This window comes from Blennius ocellaris (genome assembly GCF_963422515.1).
Source record: "Blennius ocellaris genome assembly, chromosome: 6".
Classification (NCBI taxonomy): Eukaryota; Metazoa; Chordata; class Actinopteri; order Blenniiformes; family Blenniidae; genus Blennius; species Blennius ocellaris.
This window is the reverse complement of record NC_137655.1, coordinates 25004778-25016552: the sequence shown is the minus strand read 5'-3', so window position 1 is coordinate 25016552 and position 11775 is coordinate 25004778.

Genomic DNA, 11775 nt, shown 5'->3' with positions numbered 1-11775 from the left:
GTGCTTTTAATTTAAAGTACATTTAGTTTAAACTGCTTCTCGTTTAAACTACTTTTAATTTAAACTGCTTTTAATTTAAACTACTTTTAGTTTAAAATGCTTCTAGTTTAAACTACTTTAATTTTAACTCCTCGTTTAACCTGCTTTCAGTTTAAACTGCTTTTAGTTTAAACTGCTTCTAGTTTAAACTAATTTTAATTTTAACTGCTTCTAGTTTAAACTGCTTCTAGTTTAAACTAAAGTTTAAGTGCTTTTTGCAAACACCTCCATTTGGCCGGCCAAACAACAACAACGTGTCGTCATGACTGAAGAAAAATGAACCACCTGCTTCATTTTCTGCTTCATTTTCAGTCACAGCAGCTCAAATCCAAAAAAAACATTCTTACATAAAATTTGCATTTAACATGAAATAAAAGCCAATGTAGAATTGCATCTTGACAATGTGGCTGAATTCCTGTATCAGGTTTTATAATGTTGGGTTATCAACTAAAACACAAAATAATAAATCGATTTAAATGATCTTTCATTAAAACTCTCTACTGACCAGTCAGATCTGCTTGTCAAGTCGAGTTTGTTTAAAACAAAGTAAAGTGTGAGGATCCACACCTCCTCCAGCCCCGGATCCTCCTCACTGACTCTCCTGCAGGTAATGACCTCATGATTGCTCCTCCTCTTCAGCCTGCAGTGAGGAGGTCCGGTCCAGAAGACTGTCTCTGTTCAGAGTCTCCTGCTTCCTGAATGAACTCCCAGCGTCCTCCACCTCCCCTCCTCCTCCCTGCAGCACTTCCTGCTGCGCTCCTCGTGGGCTTCACGGCTCCTCACTCCGTGCCTCCTCAGTGCACCTCCTCCTGGTGAGGCGCTCCTCCTCCAGGTGCAGCGCACCTCCTCCAGATGCAGCATGCCTCCTCCGGGTGCAGCCCACCTCCTCCAGGTGCAGTGCTCCTCCCCCAGGTGCAGTGCTCCTCCCCCAGGTGCAGCCCACCTCCTCCAGGTGCAGTGCTCCTCCCCCAGGTGCAGTGCTCCTCCTCCAGATGCAGCACACTTCCTCCAGGAGCAGTGCTCCTCCTCCAGGTGCAGCGCTCCTCCCTGCTGCAGTCTCCTCCCTGGGCACTCTTCCTCCCAGAGTCTCCGTTCCATCGTCTCTCAGTCTTGCAATATCAATAAACTATTGCTAATTGCACCTGCTCTGCCTCCTGCTCTGCTTCTGGGTTTCAGAACTTTACGTTCCGACCACCGATCCTTCCCCGCTGGACTCTTTTCCTCCCAGCCGGCTCCAAGGTCCTCGACTTTCCCGCCGGGCCCAGGAGCTTCCGACGAGTCAGCCGATGAGCCGATGCACCTGGGGCGGACCCGTCTGGACTCCCAAGAACGACGCCGGCGCCTCCAGAACCAGCTGTGTCTCTACTGCGGTGAAGCCGGACATCTTCAGGACTCCTGCCCAAGTCTACCCATGAGGTGCGGCTCGTCAGTGACCAGGAAGCCTCCGGTGAGCCATATCTCCTCTATCCCGAGTTCCGCTGCCTGGATGAAGGTGCCCGCCAGCCTCCACTGGGGTCAACACTCTGAGACCCTCCTGCGCTGGTGGACTCAGGGGCCGACGACAATTTCATGGACGCTGGGTTGGCGGCCCAGCTCGGCCTGCTGCTGGAGCTCCTGCCTTCTCCTCAAAGTGTCAACACCCTGGATGGTCGGCTGATTTCCTGGGTTGCCCACCGAACAACGGCTCTCACCCTGGTCATCTCTGGGAACCACAGAGAGACTCTCCAGCTGCTGGGGATCCCTTCTCCAGTCACGCCCCTTGTCGTCGGTTACAATTGGCTGCACCAGCACAACCCACATCTCAACTGGAGGAGCTCCTCGGTCATCGGGTGGAGCCTCCAGTGTCACTCCCAGTGCCTTCGGTCCGCCGAGTCCATCTTCGTTTCCCGTTCCCCGGCTCCTCCTGATCTGGCTGCGGTTCCTTCGGAGTATCATGAGCTGGCGCCAGTCTTCAGCAAGGACTCTCCCTCCTCACCGGCCCTATGACTTCTCCATTGAACTGCTTCCTGGGGCTCCGCTGCCGGCATCACGTCTCTACAACATCTCGCGTCCTGAGAAGGAGGCGATGGACACGTACACCCAGGAGCCACTAGCTGCTGGCCTCATTCGCCCCTCGTCATCTCCAGTGGCAGCAGGATTTTTCCTTGTTAAAAAGAAAGACGCCACTTTCCGTCCCTGCATCGACTACAAGGCCTTGATCACCATCACTGTGAAGAACAGGTCACCTCTTCCCCTCATCGATCCTTCGAACCCCTCTGTGAGGCCCGGGTGTTTACCAAGCTGGAATACATACCATCTGGTCCGGATCAGGAAAGGAGATGAATGGAAGATGACGTTTAACACCCTGCTGGGACACTTCGAGTGCCGGGTGATGCCGTTTGGACTCACTAATGCACCGGCGGTGTTCCAGACCTTCATGAATGATGTCCTCCGGCACATGTTGAACAAGTTGGTTTTCGTATACCTGGAGAACCGGCTGCATGTCAAGCCAGAGAAATGTGAGTTCCACGCCGCCTCCGTGCAGTACCTTGGCTTCGTCATTGCCCAGGGGCAACTCCAACTGGACCCGGCCAAGGTTCAAGCCGACGCGGAATGGCCCGTCCCCACGACCCAGAGGGAGCTGTTGAGATTCCTGGGGTTTGCCAACTTTTGTTGTGTCGCCAAGCGTCGGTTCATCAGGAACTACAGTAGGGTAGCCTGTCCCCTAACCCAACTGACCCCCACCACGGTTCTGTTCCGGTGGTCCGAGGAAGCAGCTGCAGCATTCGCCCGGCTGAAGACCCTCTTCACCAGCGTCCCTGTCCAACTACATCCCAACCCATTGTGGTGGAAGTGGACGCCTCCGACACCGGGGTTGGACGAAAGAACCTGGAGTACCTTCGCTCTTCCCGTCAGGCGCGCTGGTCCCTCTTCCTGAGTAGGTTCAACTACAATCTGTCCTTCCGACCCGGAACATCAAACCCGACGCCCCGTCTCGGATCCACTCCTCCCTTTCCTCCTCCGAGTTACCGGACCTCGTCATCCTGCATCCTGGGTGCCGCCCACTGGGATATCGAAGCGACCGTCTGGGAGGCTCGGGGTGCAGATCCAGATCCAGGCACCGGTCCCCCGGACCGCATCTACATTCCGGCCTCCCAGGTTCTCCAGTAGGGGCACAACTCCAAACTTACCTGCCGTCCGCCCCCTCTCCTTCCTGCAGCCATGTTTCTGGTGTCTCGCTGCAGCTTGTTCCATCTGTGCCCGCAGTAAGACCCCATCAACCTCCATGGGGTCTCCTGTGACCGCTGCTGAATCCCAGCCGGCCCTGGTCCCACATCGCTGTGGACTTCGTCACCGGGCTCACCAGCATCCTGACCATAGTGGACCGTGGTTCTCATTCAGGTAGTTCTTTTTATTCTTCTCAACTAATGGTTCAACTCATTCTTTATAACTTAAATTGTATTCTTGAATACAAATTGTTTTCTATATTTGGTTCTATGTTTGACTGTTTTGTTGGAAAAACGTGTGACAATATGAAAGACATTTCTGGATTTCATTGATTGAGAAATCAGATCATTAAACATTCCTGCCATTCAGAGCAACACTGATAGAAACTCTGCTTGTCACCAGGGACGTTCTGCTCGCAGACCTTCATCCAACAAATATTCTCTTCTTCACTTTCCACTGTCGGTAGAACGTCTGCGGGGAAACGACTGACTAATTTATGCTTTATTTTCCGTCACTTTGAAAGTGACTGAGACGCAACGACGCACACTGGAGACCTGGAAAGTGTTTTTTGATGAGTAGAAACAGAACATACATCCACTCCCTCTGTGGCTGTGAGAGGAGCTGCCATCAAATGCACTGATTGTCAAACTGGAGGAGAAACATGAATATTTTATATTCTACACCACAACTCAGCGAGCTTTAAGACGAGATCAGGAGGCGACTGGTTGCATCAGATTATCATTTGTTTTGGGGTCATCAAGGAACAGCGCCTCTGCATCTCTGTTTCCTGTTTCCTGCAACTGCTTTTAGTGTCGCCAACGGAAAGAAATAAAAAACAACCAAAAAACACTGTTGTGTTTAAGTTTAATCTCCTTTCTGCTCCTTTAGATCCATTCTCTAAATGGTGAAACACTGGTGAAAACCATCTTTTCTAAATCAATTCTGCTTTTAGAATCCGCAAGTAGAATTTTTAATTTTATTTTTATTTTTTTTAATGAAATGTTTATTTTAGACTTGAATGGTAAAATAGTCCCACTGCTCTTGAGTAGAAATACTTATGATGGATCAGGATTTCTACTTTAGAGTTTATTAGCTTATTCCAACATCATCCAGGTCATTTGAGTCTTTTCTCTCATTTAACTATTTCAGGATTATAAAACAAGTTTGTTGAGTCTCTTACCTGAAGAAGAAACAGCTGCTGGGAGTAGAGAGAGAACCAACACACCTGTCCTCAGTGAGTCCATGGTTCTCCTCTGCTCTCTTCTTCTCCTCTCCTCTCCTCCTCTTCTCTCCTCTCCTCTCAGAAGCAACAGACTCCCTCTCACCTCCTCCGGCTCTCAGTCTGTTTGCTTCAGGCTGATCAAAGGAAGTGGCTGAACGCAGAACCTGCCAGTAGACTGACTCTGACTCTGACTCTGACTCTGACACTGACTCTGACACTGACTCTGACACTGATTCTGACTCTGACACTGAGTCTGACACTGATTCTGACACTGACTCTGATTCTGACACTGACTCTGACACTGATTCTGACACTGACTCTGATTCTGACACTGACTCTGACACTGATTCTGACACTGACTCTGATTCTGACACTGACTCTGACACTGACTCTGACACTGACTCGGACTCTGACTCTGACACTGATTCTGACACTGACTCTGACTCTGACAGTGGCAGTGACTCTGAGGCGTGTCGACTTCAAACGGTGGTACAACCCGCCGGCGCCTCCTCTCTCTCACACTGCCTCTGATTCGCTCGCCTCAACAACAACAACAACAACAAAAAAACAACCCACTTCAACTGACACTGAGGCTTCATCTACTGTTATATATTCTATTGTCTGTCTGTACAACAGGACAGGAACAAACCTCATCAAGGACGAACAAATGTGTCTTTTCATCTCTGTGAGAATCAGAACTCAACTGTTTTTATCATATGAAGTAGAAAAGATCAACATTCTCTTATGTTCTGTGTCCAAATATTTAATTGTTAAATAATTTTCATACAGAAATGTGGAGGATATTTAAACACTAACATTCCACATGTGATATTCAACACGCCTGTGTTGTCTTCAACACATGGAAAACAGTTTTATTACTCTTCTGATTTTGCTGTGACTGCAGCCATGGCAACCGTAAAAGGAAGGCTAACACTGCCTTGTGTTATTTATTATAGTTATAGTTTTTGTTCATGTGTGCTTGTTGCTCTGTATCTTAGCTGTTCCTCTCCTGTTTTATCAGTATGACTACACACACTCTATTATTTCACTTCTTCTATTTCTGAAGGGTGTAAAGCACTTTGTGATCTTCATGTGTGAAAGTTGCTCTGTAAATACATTTTACTCCCTTACACCGATGCAGACTGGTATACTGGGATACTGGGAGCGATGCAGACTGGTATACTGGTATACTGGGTGAGATACAGACTGGTATACTGGGAGAGATGCAGACTGGTATACTGGTATACTGGTATACTGAGTGAGATACAGACTGGTATACTGGGAGCGATACAGGCTGGTATACTGGGAGAGATGCAGACTGGTATACTGGGAGAGATGCAGACTGGTATATTGGGTGAGATACAGACTGGTATACTGGTATACTGGGTGAGATACAGACTGGTATACTGGGAGCGATGCAGACTGGTATACTGGGTGAGATACAGACTGGTATACTGGGAGAGATGCAGACTGGTATACTGGTATACTGGGTGAGATACAGACTGGTGTACTGGGAGCGATGCAGACTGGTATACTGGGAGCGATACAGGCTGGTATACTGGGAGCGATACAGGCTGGTATACTGGGAGAGATGCAGACTGGTATACTGGGAGAGATGCAGACTGGTATACTGGTATACTGAGTGAGATACAGACTGGTGTACTGGGAGCGATGCAGACTGGTATACTGGGAGCGATACAGGCTGGTGTACTGGGAGAGATGCAGACTGGTATACTGGGAGAGATGCAGACTGGTATACTGGGAGAGATGCAGACTGGTATACTGGGAGAGATTCAGACTGGTATACTGGTATACTGGGAGAGATGCAGACTGGTATACTGGGAGAGATGCAGACTGGTATACTGGGTGAGATACAGACTGGTATACTGGTATACTGGTATACTGGGTGAGATACAGACTGGTATACTGGGAGCGATGCAGACTGGTATACTGGGTGAGATACAGACTGGTATACTGGTATCCTGGGTGAGATACAGACTGGTGTACTGGGAGCGATGCAGACTGGTATACTGGGAGCGATACAGGCTGGTGTACTGGGAGAGATGCAGACTGGTATACTGGTATACTGAGTGAGATACAGACTGGTGTACTGGGAGCGATACAGACTGGTATACTGGGAGCGATGCAAACTGGTATACTGGGAGAGATACAGACTGGTATACTGGGTGAGATACAGACTGGTATACTTGGAGCGATACAGACGGGTATACTGGGAGCGATGCAGACTGGTATACTGGGTGAGATACAGACTGGTATACTGGGAGAGATGCAGACTGGTATACTGGGTGAGATACAGACTGGTATACTGGGAGCGATACAGACGGGTATACTGGGAGCGATGCAGACTGGTATACTGGGTGAGATACAGACTGGTATACTGGGAGAGATGCAGACTGGTATACTGGGAGAGATGCAGACTGGTATACTGGTATACTGGGTGAGATACAGACTGGTGTACTGGGAGCGATGCAGACTGGTATACTGGGTGAGATACAGACTGGTGTACTGGGAGCGATGCAGACTGGTGTACTGGGAGCGATGCAGACTGGTATACTGGGAGCGATACAGACTGGTATACTGGTATACTGGGAGAGATGCAGACTGGTATACTGGGAGAGAGACGGTGAGAAGATCTCCAGTTTGAGTCCACATTGGACTTTACATTAGATTAGATTCTCTGCAACTGTGTGCAATATAAGTCCAATTGGTTTGTCGTCAACAGGAAGAGTTTCATGGAACAACTTGGCAGATTTGACCGAGCGTTAGGAGACATGAGCTTGTGTTCTGGATGTTCGCAGGTCTGAATCCCCGACAAGTTGCCAGTGCGGGTCTCTGAGCAAGGCTTTAGTCTTAATAACTCCCAAGGCTCCAGCTCTCTTAGCTTGACTCTTCACATGTGTACTTATGTTAAATGAATGAGTTGAGTGCAGATAAATAAACCCCTGAGGAGATCAGTGAAATATGATTTCCTTCAGATTTTGTAATAAACATTCATTTATCACTTACAACTGCTCACAGCTATAACGTTTTGTTCTTTCTTCATTGATGCTGAATGTTATGCAATTACTTGTTTTGCTAGATTCAACTGAAGAAATGTTATATCTCGTACTGAAACTATTACAATTTCAGATTTACTACTGCACAAAGTAGATGTTTCAATTAAGGCTCATTGTATTTCTTTATCACTCAGGTTATATACAATACATAAATAAAATCCTCATTTGTGGAGATAACATTTAAAGGTCTGAAAACTGCATTGGTGATGTATATTTGAACATGTATAGACAATAGACGGCGTTAGCAATGAGGCACACTTAGAGGATGTTGGTCAACAGAGTCTGTTGACACACAGCAGACAAATCAACAGCAGATGTCAACTTCATGTTTAAAAGGTCAACAGATGCTTCACCGCTGGAGTGTTTGTGTAAAGGAAGGCGTTACAAATGCAAACCCTTCGCGTGGTTTCACTGAATGGCGTCTGTCTCCGGTTGCACAATCGCACTGACGTATGGCGCTGGAAGCGCTCGTCGAGTCGGCAGGAAGATAAGAGGCCGGCTTCAGGTGCACAGACACTTTATTTTCCACCTCTGTGCAAATAGCTGAGGGACTTGTGACTGCAGCTTCACCTCAGGAGGCTTTCTGATGGCAAAAGAGTTCATCTAACCAAAGCAGAGAGCCGTGGAGCGATGGGCACAAGGTGGGCTTTGTATTGTGTCTCATAGGAAAAAATTGTATTTGCTTTTTTAAGTAATGAACGAGTAAAACCTTAGTTGAGTACCTCCCCCTCAGTGCCTCCATGTGCTGCACTGCACCGGTCCATCAGGTGAGAAGACAACAAGAAGTCAAACACACAGTTCAGCAGAGTGAAAACTATTACACACACTCATAATCAGGCTTCCCAGCAACTGAGAACGGTGGTTTGCGCTCTGACAGGTCAGGGGTTCAAATACCGGCCGGGGCTTTCTGTGTGGAGTTTGCTTGATCTCTGGTTTCCTCTTCAGCGGGAAAGAATAAAACAACTGCCAGGGTAGTGATAAACCATGTTTAGTATTACTGATAGTTAGAAATAAATAAATACAATTGATAGATAATATATATAAATTGAAATTGAAACTGAGTTGGAACTGCACTACTCAGTGTCACCAGCAGATGGCACTGTGGCTTTTGTTATATGACTGTGATTTAGTCAGGAGACCAAAGAAGAAAATAAATGTTTGTCCTTCATGATACATGGTGCTCCCAAGTCCAGTATATTGCACAGATAATAAACACAGTTGATAGATAATATAAACAAATAAATACATAATCAACCCCTTGAACTGCTACCTTATCGTGGTGGAGGAGTTTGAGTACCCGAATGATCCTAGGAGCTCTGTTGTCGGGGGGCTTTATGCCCCCAGTAGGGTCTCCTAAGGTAAACAGGTCCGAGGTGACGAGTCAGACTAAAAGCAGTTCAACACACCTCATGGACAAACGCTGAAAGAGAGGAGAGACATCGCCCGGTGAAGTGGAGCCAGGCCCTCACCCTGGAGCCTGGCCCCACCCTGGAGCCTGGCTCCACCCTGGAGCCAGGCCCCACCCCGGGGCCTGGCCTCACCCTGGAGCCAGGCCCCCACCCTGGAGCCAGGCCTGGGGTTGGGGCTTGTTTACGAGCGCCTGGTGGCCAGACTCTTGCCCGCAGGACCCGACCGGACTCAACCCGAAGGGATGACGCAGGCCCCTCCTCCTCATCCTCCTGTGGGCCCACCACCGACAGAGGCTTCCGTAGGGGTCGGGTGCAGTGTGGACTGGGTGGCAGTCGACGGCAGGGGCCTCGACGACCCGATCCCTGGACACACAATCTGGTTTTTGGAACATGGAATGTGACCTCGCTGGGGGGGAAGGAGCCCGAGCTTGTGAGGGAGGCTGAGAGATACCGTCTAGATATAGTCGGGCTCACCTCCACTCACAGCTTGGACTCTGGAACCCAGCTCCTCCACAGGGGCTGGATACTCCACTTCTCTGGAGTTGCCCGCGGTGTAAGGCGGCGGGCTGGAGTGGGCTTGCTTATTGCCCCGCAGCTCAGCCGCCATGTGTTGGAGTTCACCTGGTGAACGAGAGGGTTGTGTCCCTACGTCTTCGAGTAGGGGACAGGTCTCTGACTGTTGTCTCGGCCTATGCACCGAACAGCAGTTCAGAGTACCCAACCTTCTTGGAGTCCCTGGGAGGGGTGCTGGATAGTGCCCCAACTGGGGACTCCATTGTTCTCCTGGGGGACTTCAACGCCCACGTGGGCAGTGACAGCGAGACCTGGAAGGGGGTGATTGGGAGGAACGGCCTCCCAGATCTGAACCGGAGCGGTGTTCTGTTATTGGACTTCTGTGCCAGTCACAGTTTGTCCATAACGAACACCATGTTGGAGCACAGGGGGTCCATAAGTGGACCATAAGCGTAAGACCTGATCCAGCCTTACGCCCCAGCCAGGGCTCTGAGGTCTGTGGATCAAAACCTCTTGATGGTTCCGCGCACTCTGTTCAAGATCAGAGGAGACAGGTCCTTCCAGGCTGTTGCTCCTAAACTTTGGAACGATCTCCCACTCTCTCTGCGTTCTCTGGAGTCTGTTGATTCCTTTAAGGGTCAACTAAAGACCTATTTATTTCTTCGGGCTTTCGCTTAGTCCTTTTAGGGATGTTATGTATATCAATGTGTTGTCTTGGCCTTTTAAATCTGTATTTGCATTTTATTCCTGTTTTATTTTATCTTTTATTTTTTACTAAAAATGTAAAGCGCTTTGTGACCTCGGTCTGAGAAAGGCGCTCTATAAATAAAGTTTTACTTACTTACTTTACTTAAGTGCATGTGGCACCAGGACACCCCAGGCCGGAGGTCAATGATAGACTTTGTGGTCGTGTCATCTGATCTCCGGCCGCGTGTCTTGGACACTCGGGTAAAGAGAGGGGCAGAGCTGTCAACTGATCACCTTTCCTTTCCTTTGCTTCTTGAGAATTCAGACAGTCGTTATCCTGGCCGCTACACAAAAAACTTCCGGGGTGAAGGAAAAGTCGATAGCACATTTCCGACGTACCCCAAGTCTTCAGTCCTCCTCCTCTTCAGCTCCACTTTTTTTTCCACACGCCTCCGTCAGTGTAGTCAGAAAACTTTGGAGGCTCACGGCGCGGTGGCGTCGGCCTGAACAGGTCTGTGTGGAGCGGCGTGGCGGCGTGGCGGCTGAAATGACGTAATTGGGCTGCATGAAACAGCCTTTACACTACTTTTTGTCATTTTTTGTTTTTCAATCAATGAATCAATCAATGAAAGCCTTTATTTGTCCCCGAGGGTGGAATTAAAATGTTGCATAGAGCAGCCAGTGCAAATAAATACTTATAGATAAATAGTGCAACAACAGACTAAAATTACATCGCCGGGTAAATAAATACCAGCAATAGTAAAAATCAGATACTAAAATCAGGAGTAAGATATAAATACAACAAAGACTATAGGCCAAAGGTTAAAACGTGTATAAACATGTTGTGGGAGGCCAGGCAGTGACCCTTTGTCACTTTTTGGTGAAGGTGGGAGATGTTGTTGGCAGCTGCTGAAAGCAACTAAAAAAGCACCTTGTAATCTAACTTAGTTACTTTTAAAAACAGCAAATCAGTAAAGTAACTCAGTAACTTTTAATTGAGTAACTCGTAATCAGTAATCAGATTACTTTTTCAAGGCAACTGTGGCAACACTGCTTATTTAAGATGCAGGTGCTCTCTGCAAACCTATTGAATAATCCATTTTTTAAATAAATTAATGACCTTCAATAAACGCGTATCTCTGTCCTAAGAAGCTCTTGGTCTTCATGAGAACTTCAGGGAGAAACTTCCGCTGGTTCTTGGTGACAACGTGTAGTTTAAACACCGTCCTTCACTCCAACAGTAGGAATCCTCATATAGTCTCCATGAATCCTCCTCAGACCAGCTCCAGGGACTCAGGGGTCTTTCACCCGTGGTCTCTGCTGTCCACAGTCTCTGGAACTGGACACTTGGAGAAACGCATCGCACAGCTGCACAGAGACGTGTCCATTGCGGAGAGGGAGGACGACGGGAGCAGTACGTGGGCTCAGCCTGGACGTGGTGGAGAACCAGACGGTGGAGATCCGGCTGCTGGTGGACAAATGGTTGAGGGACACCAGCGTCTCCCCGCGGACGCCACCCAGCAGGCAGAAAGCTCTGCAGGCCACAAACACTCTGACGCCGACATTTTGGGGTCCACAAATGTCTTGGTCTCCCGTTGTTAACGTTGATCAGACTGAATCA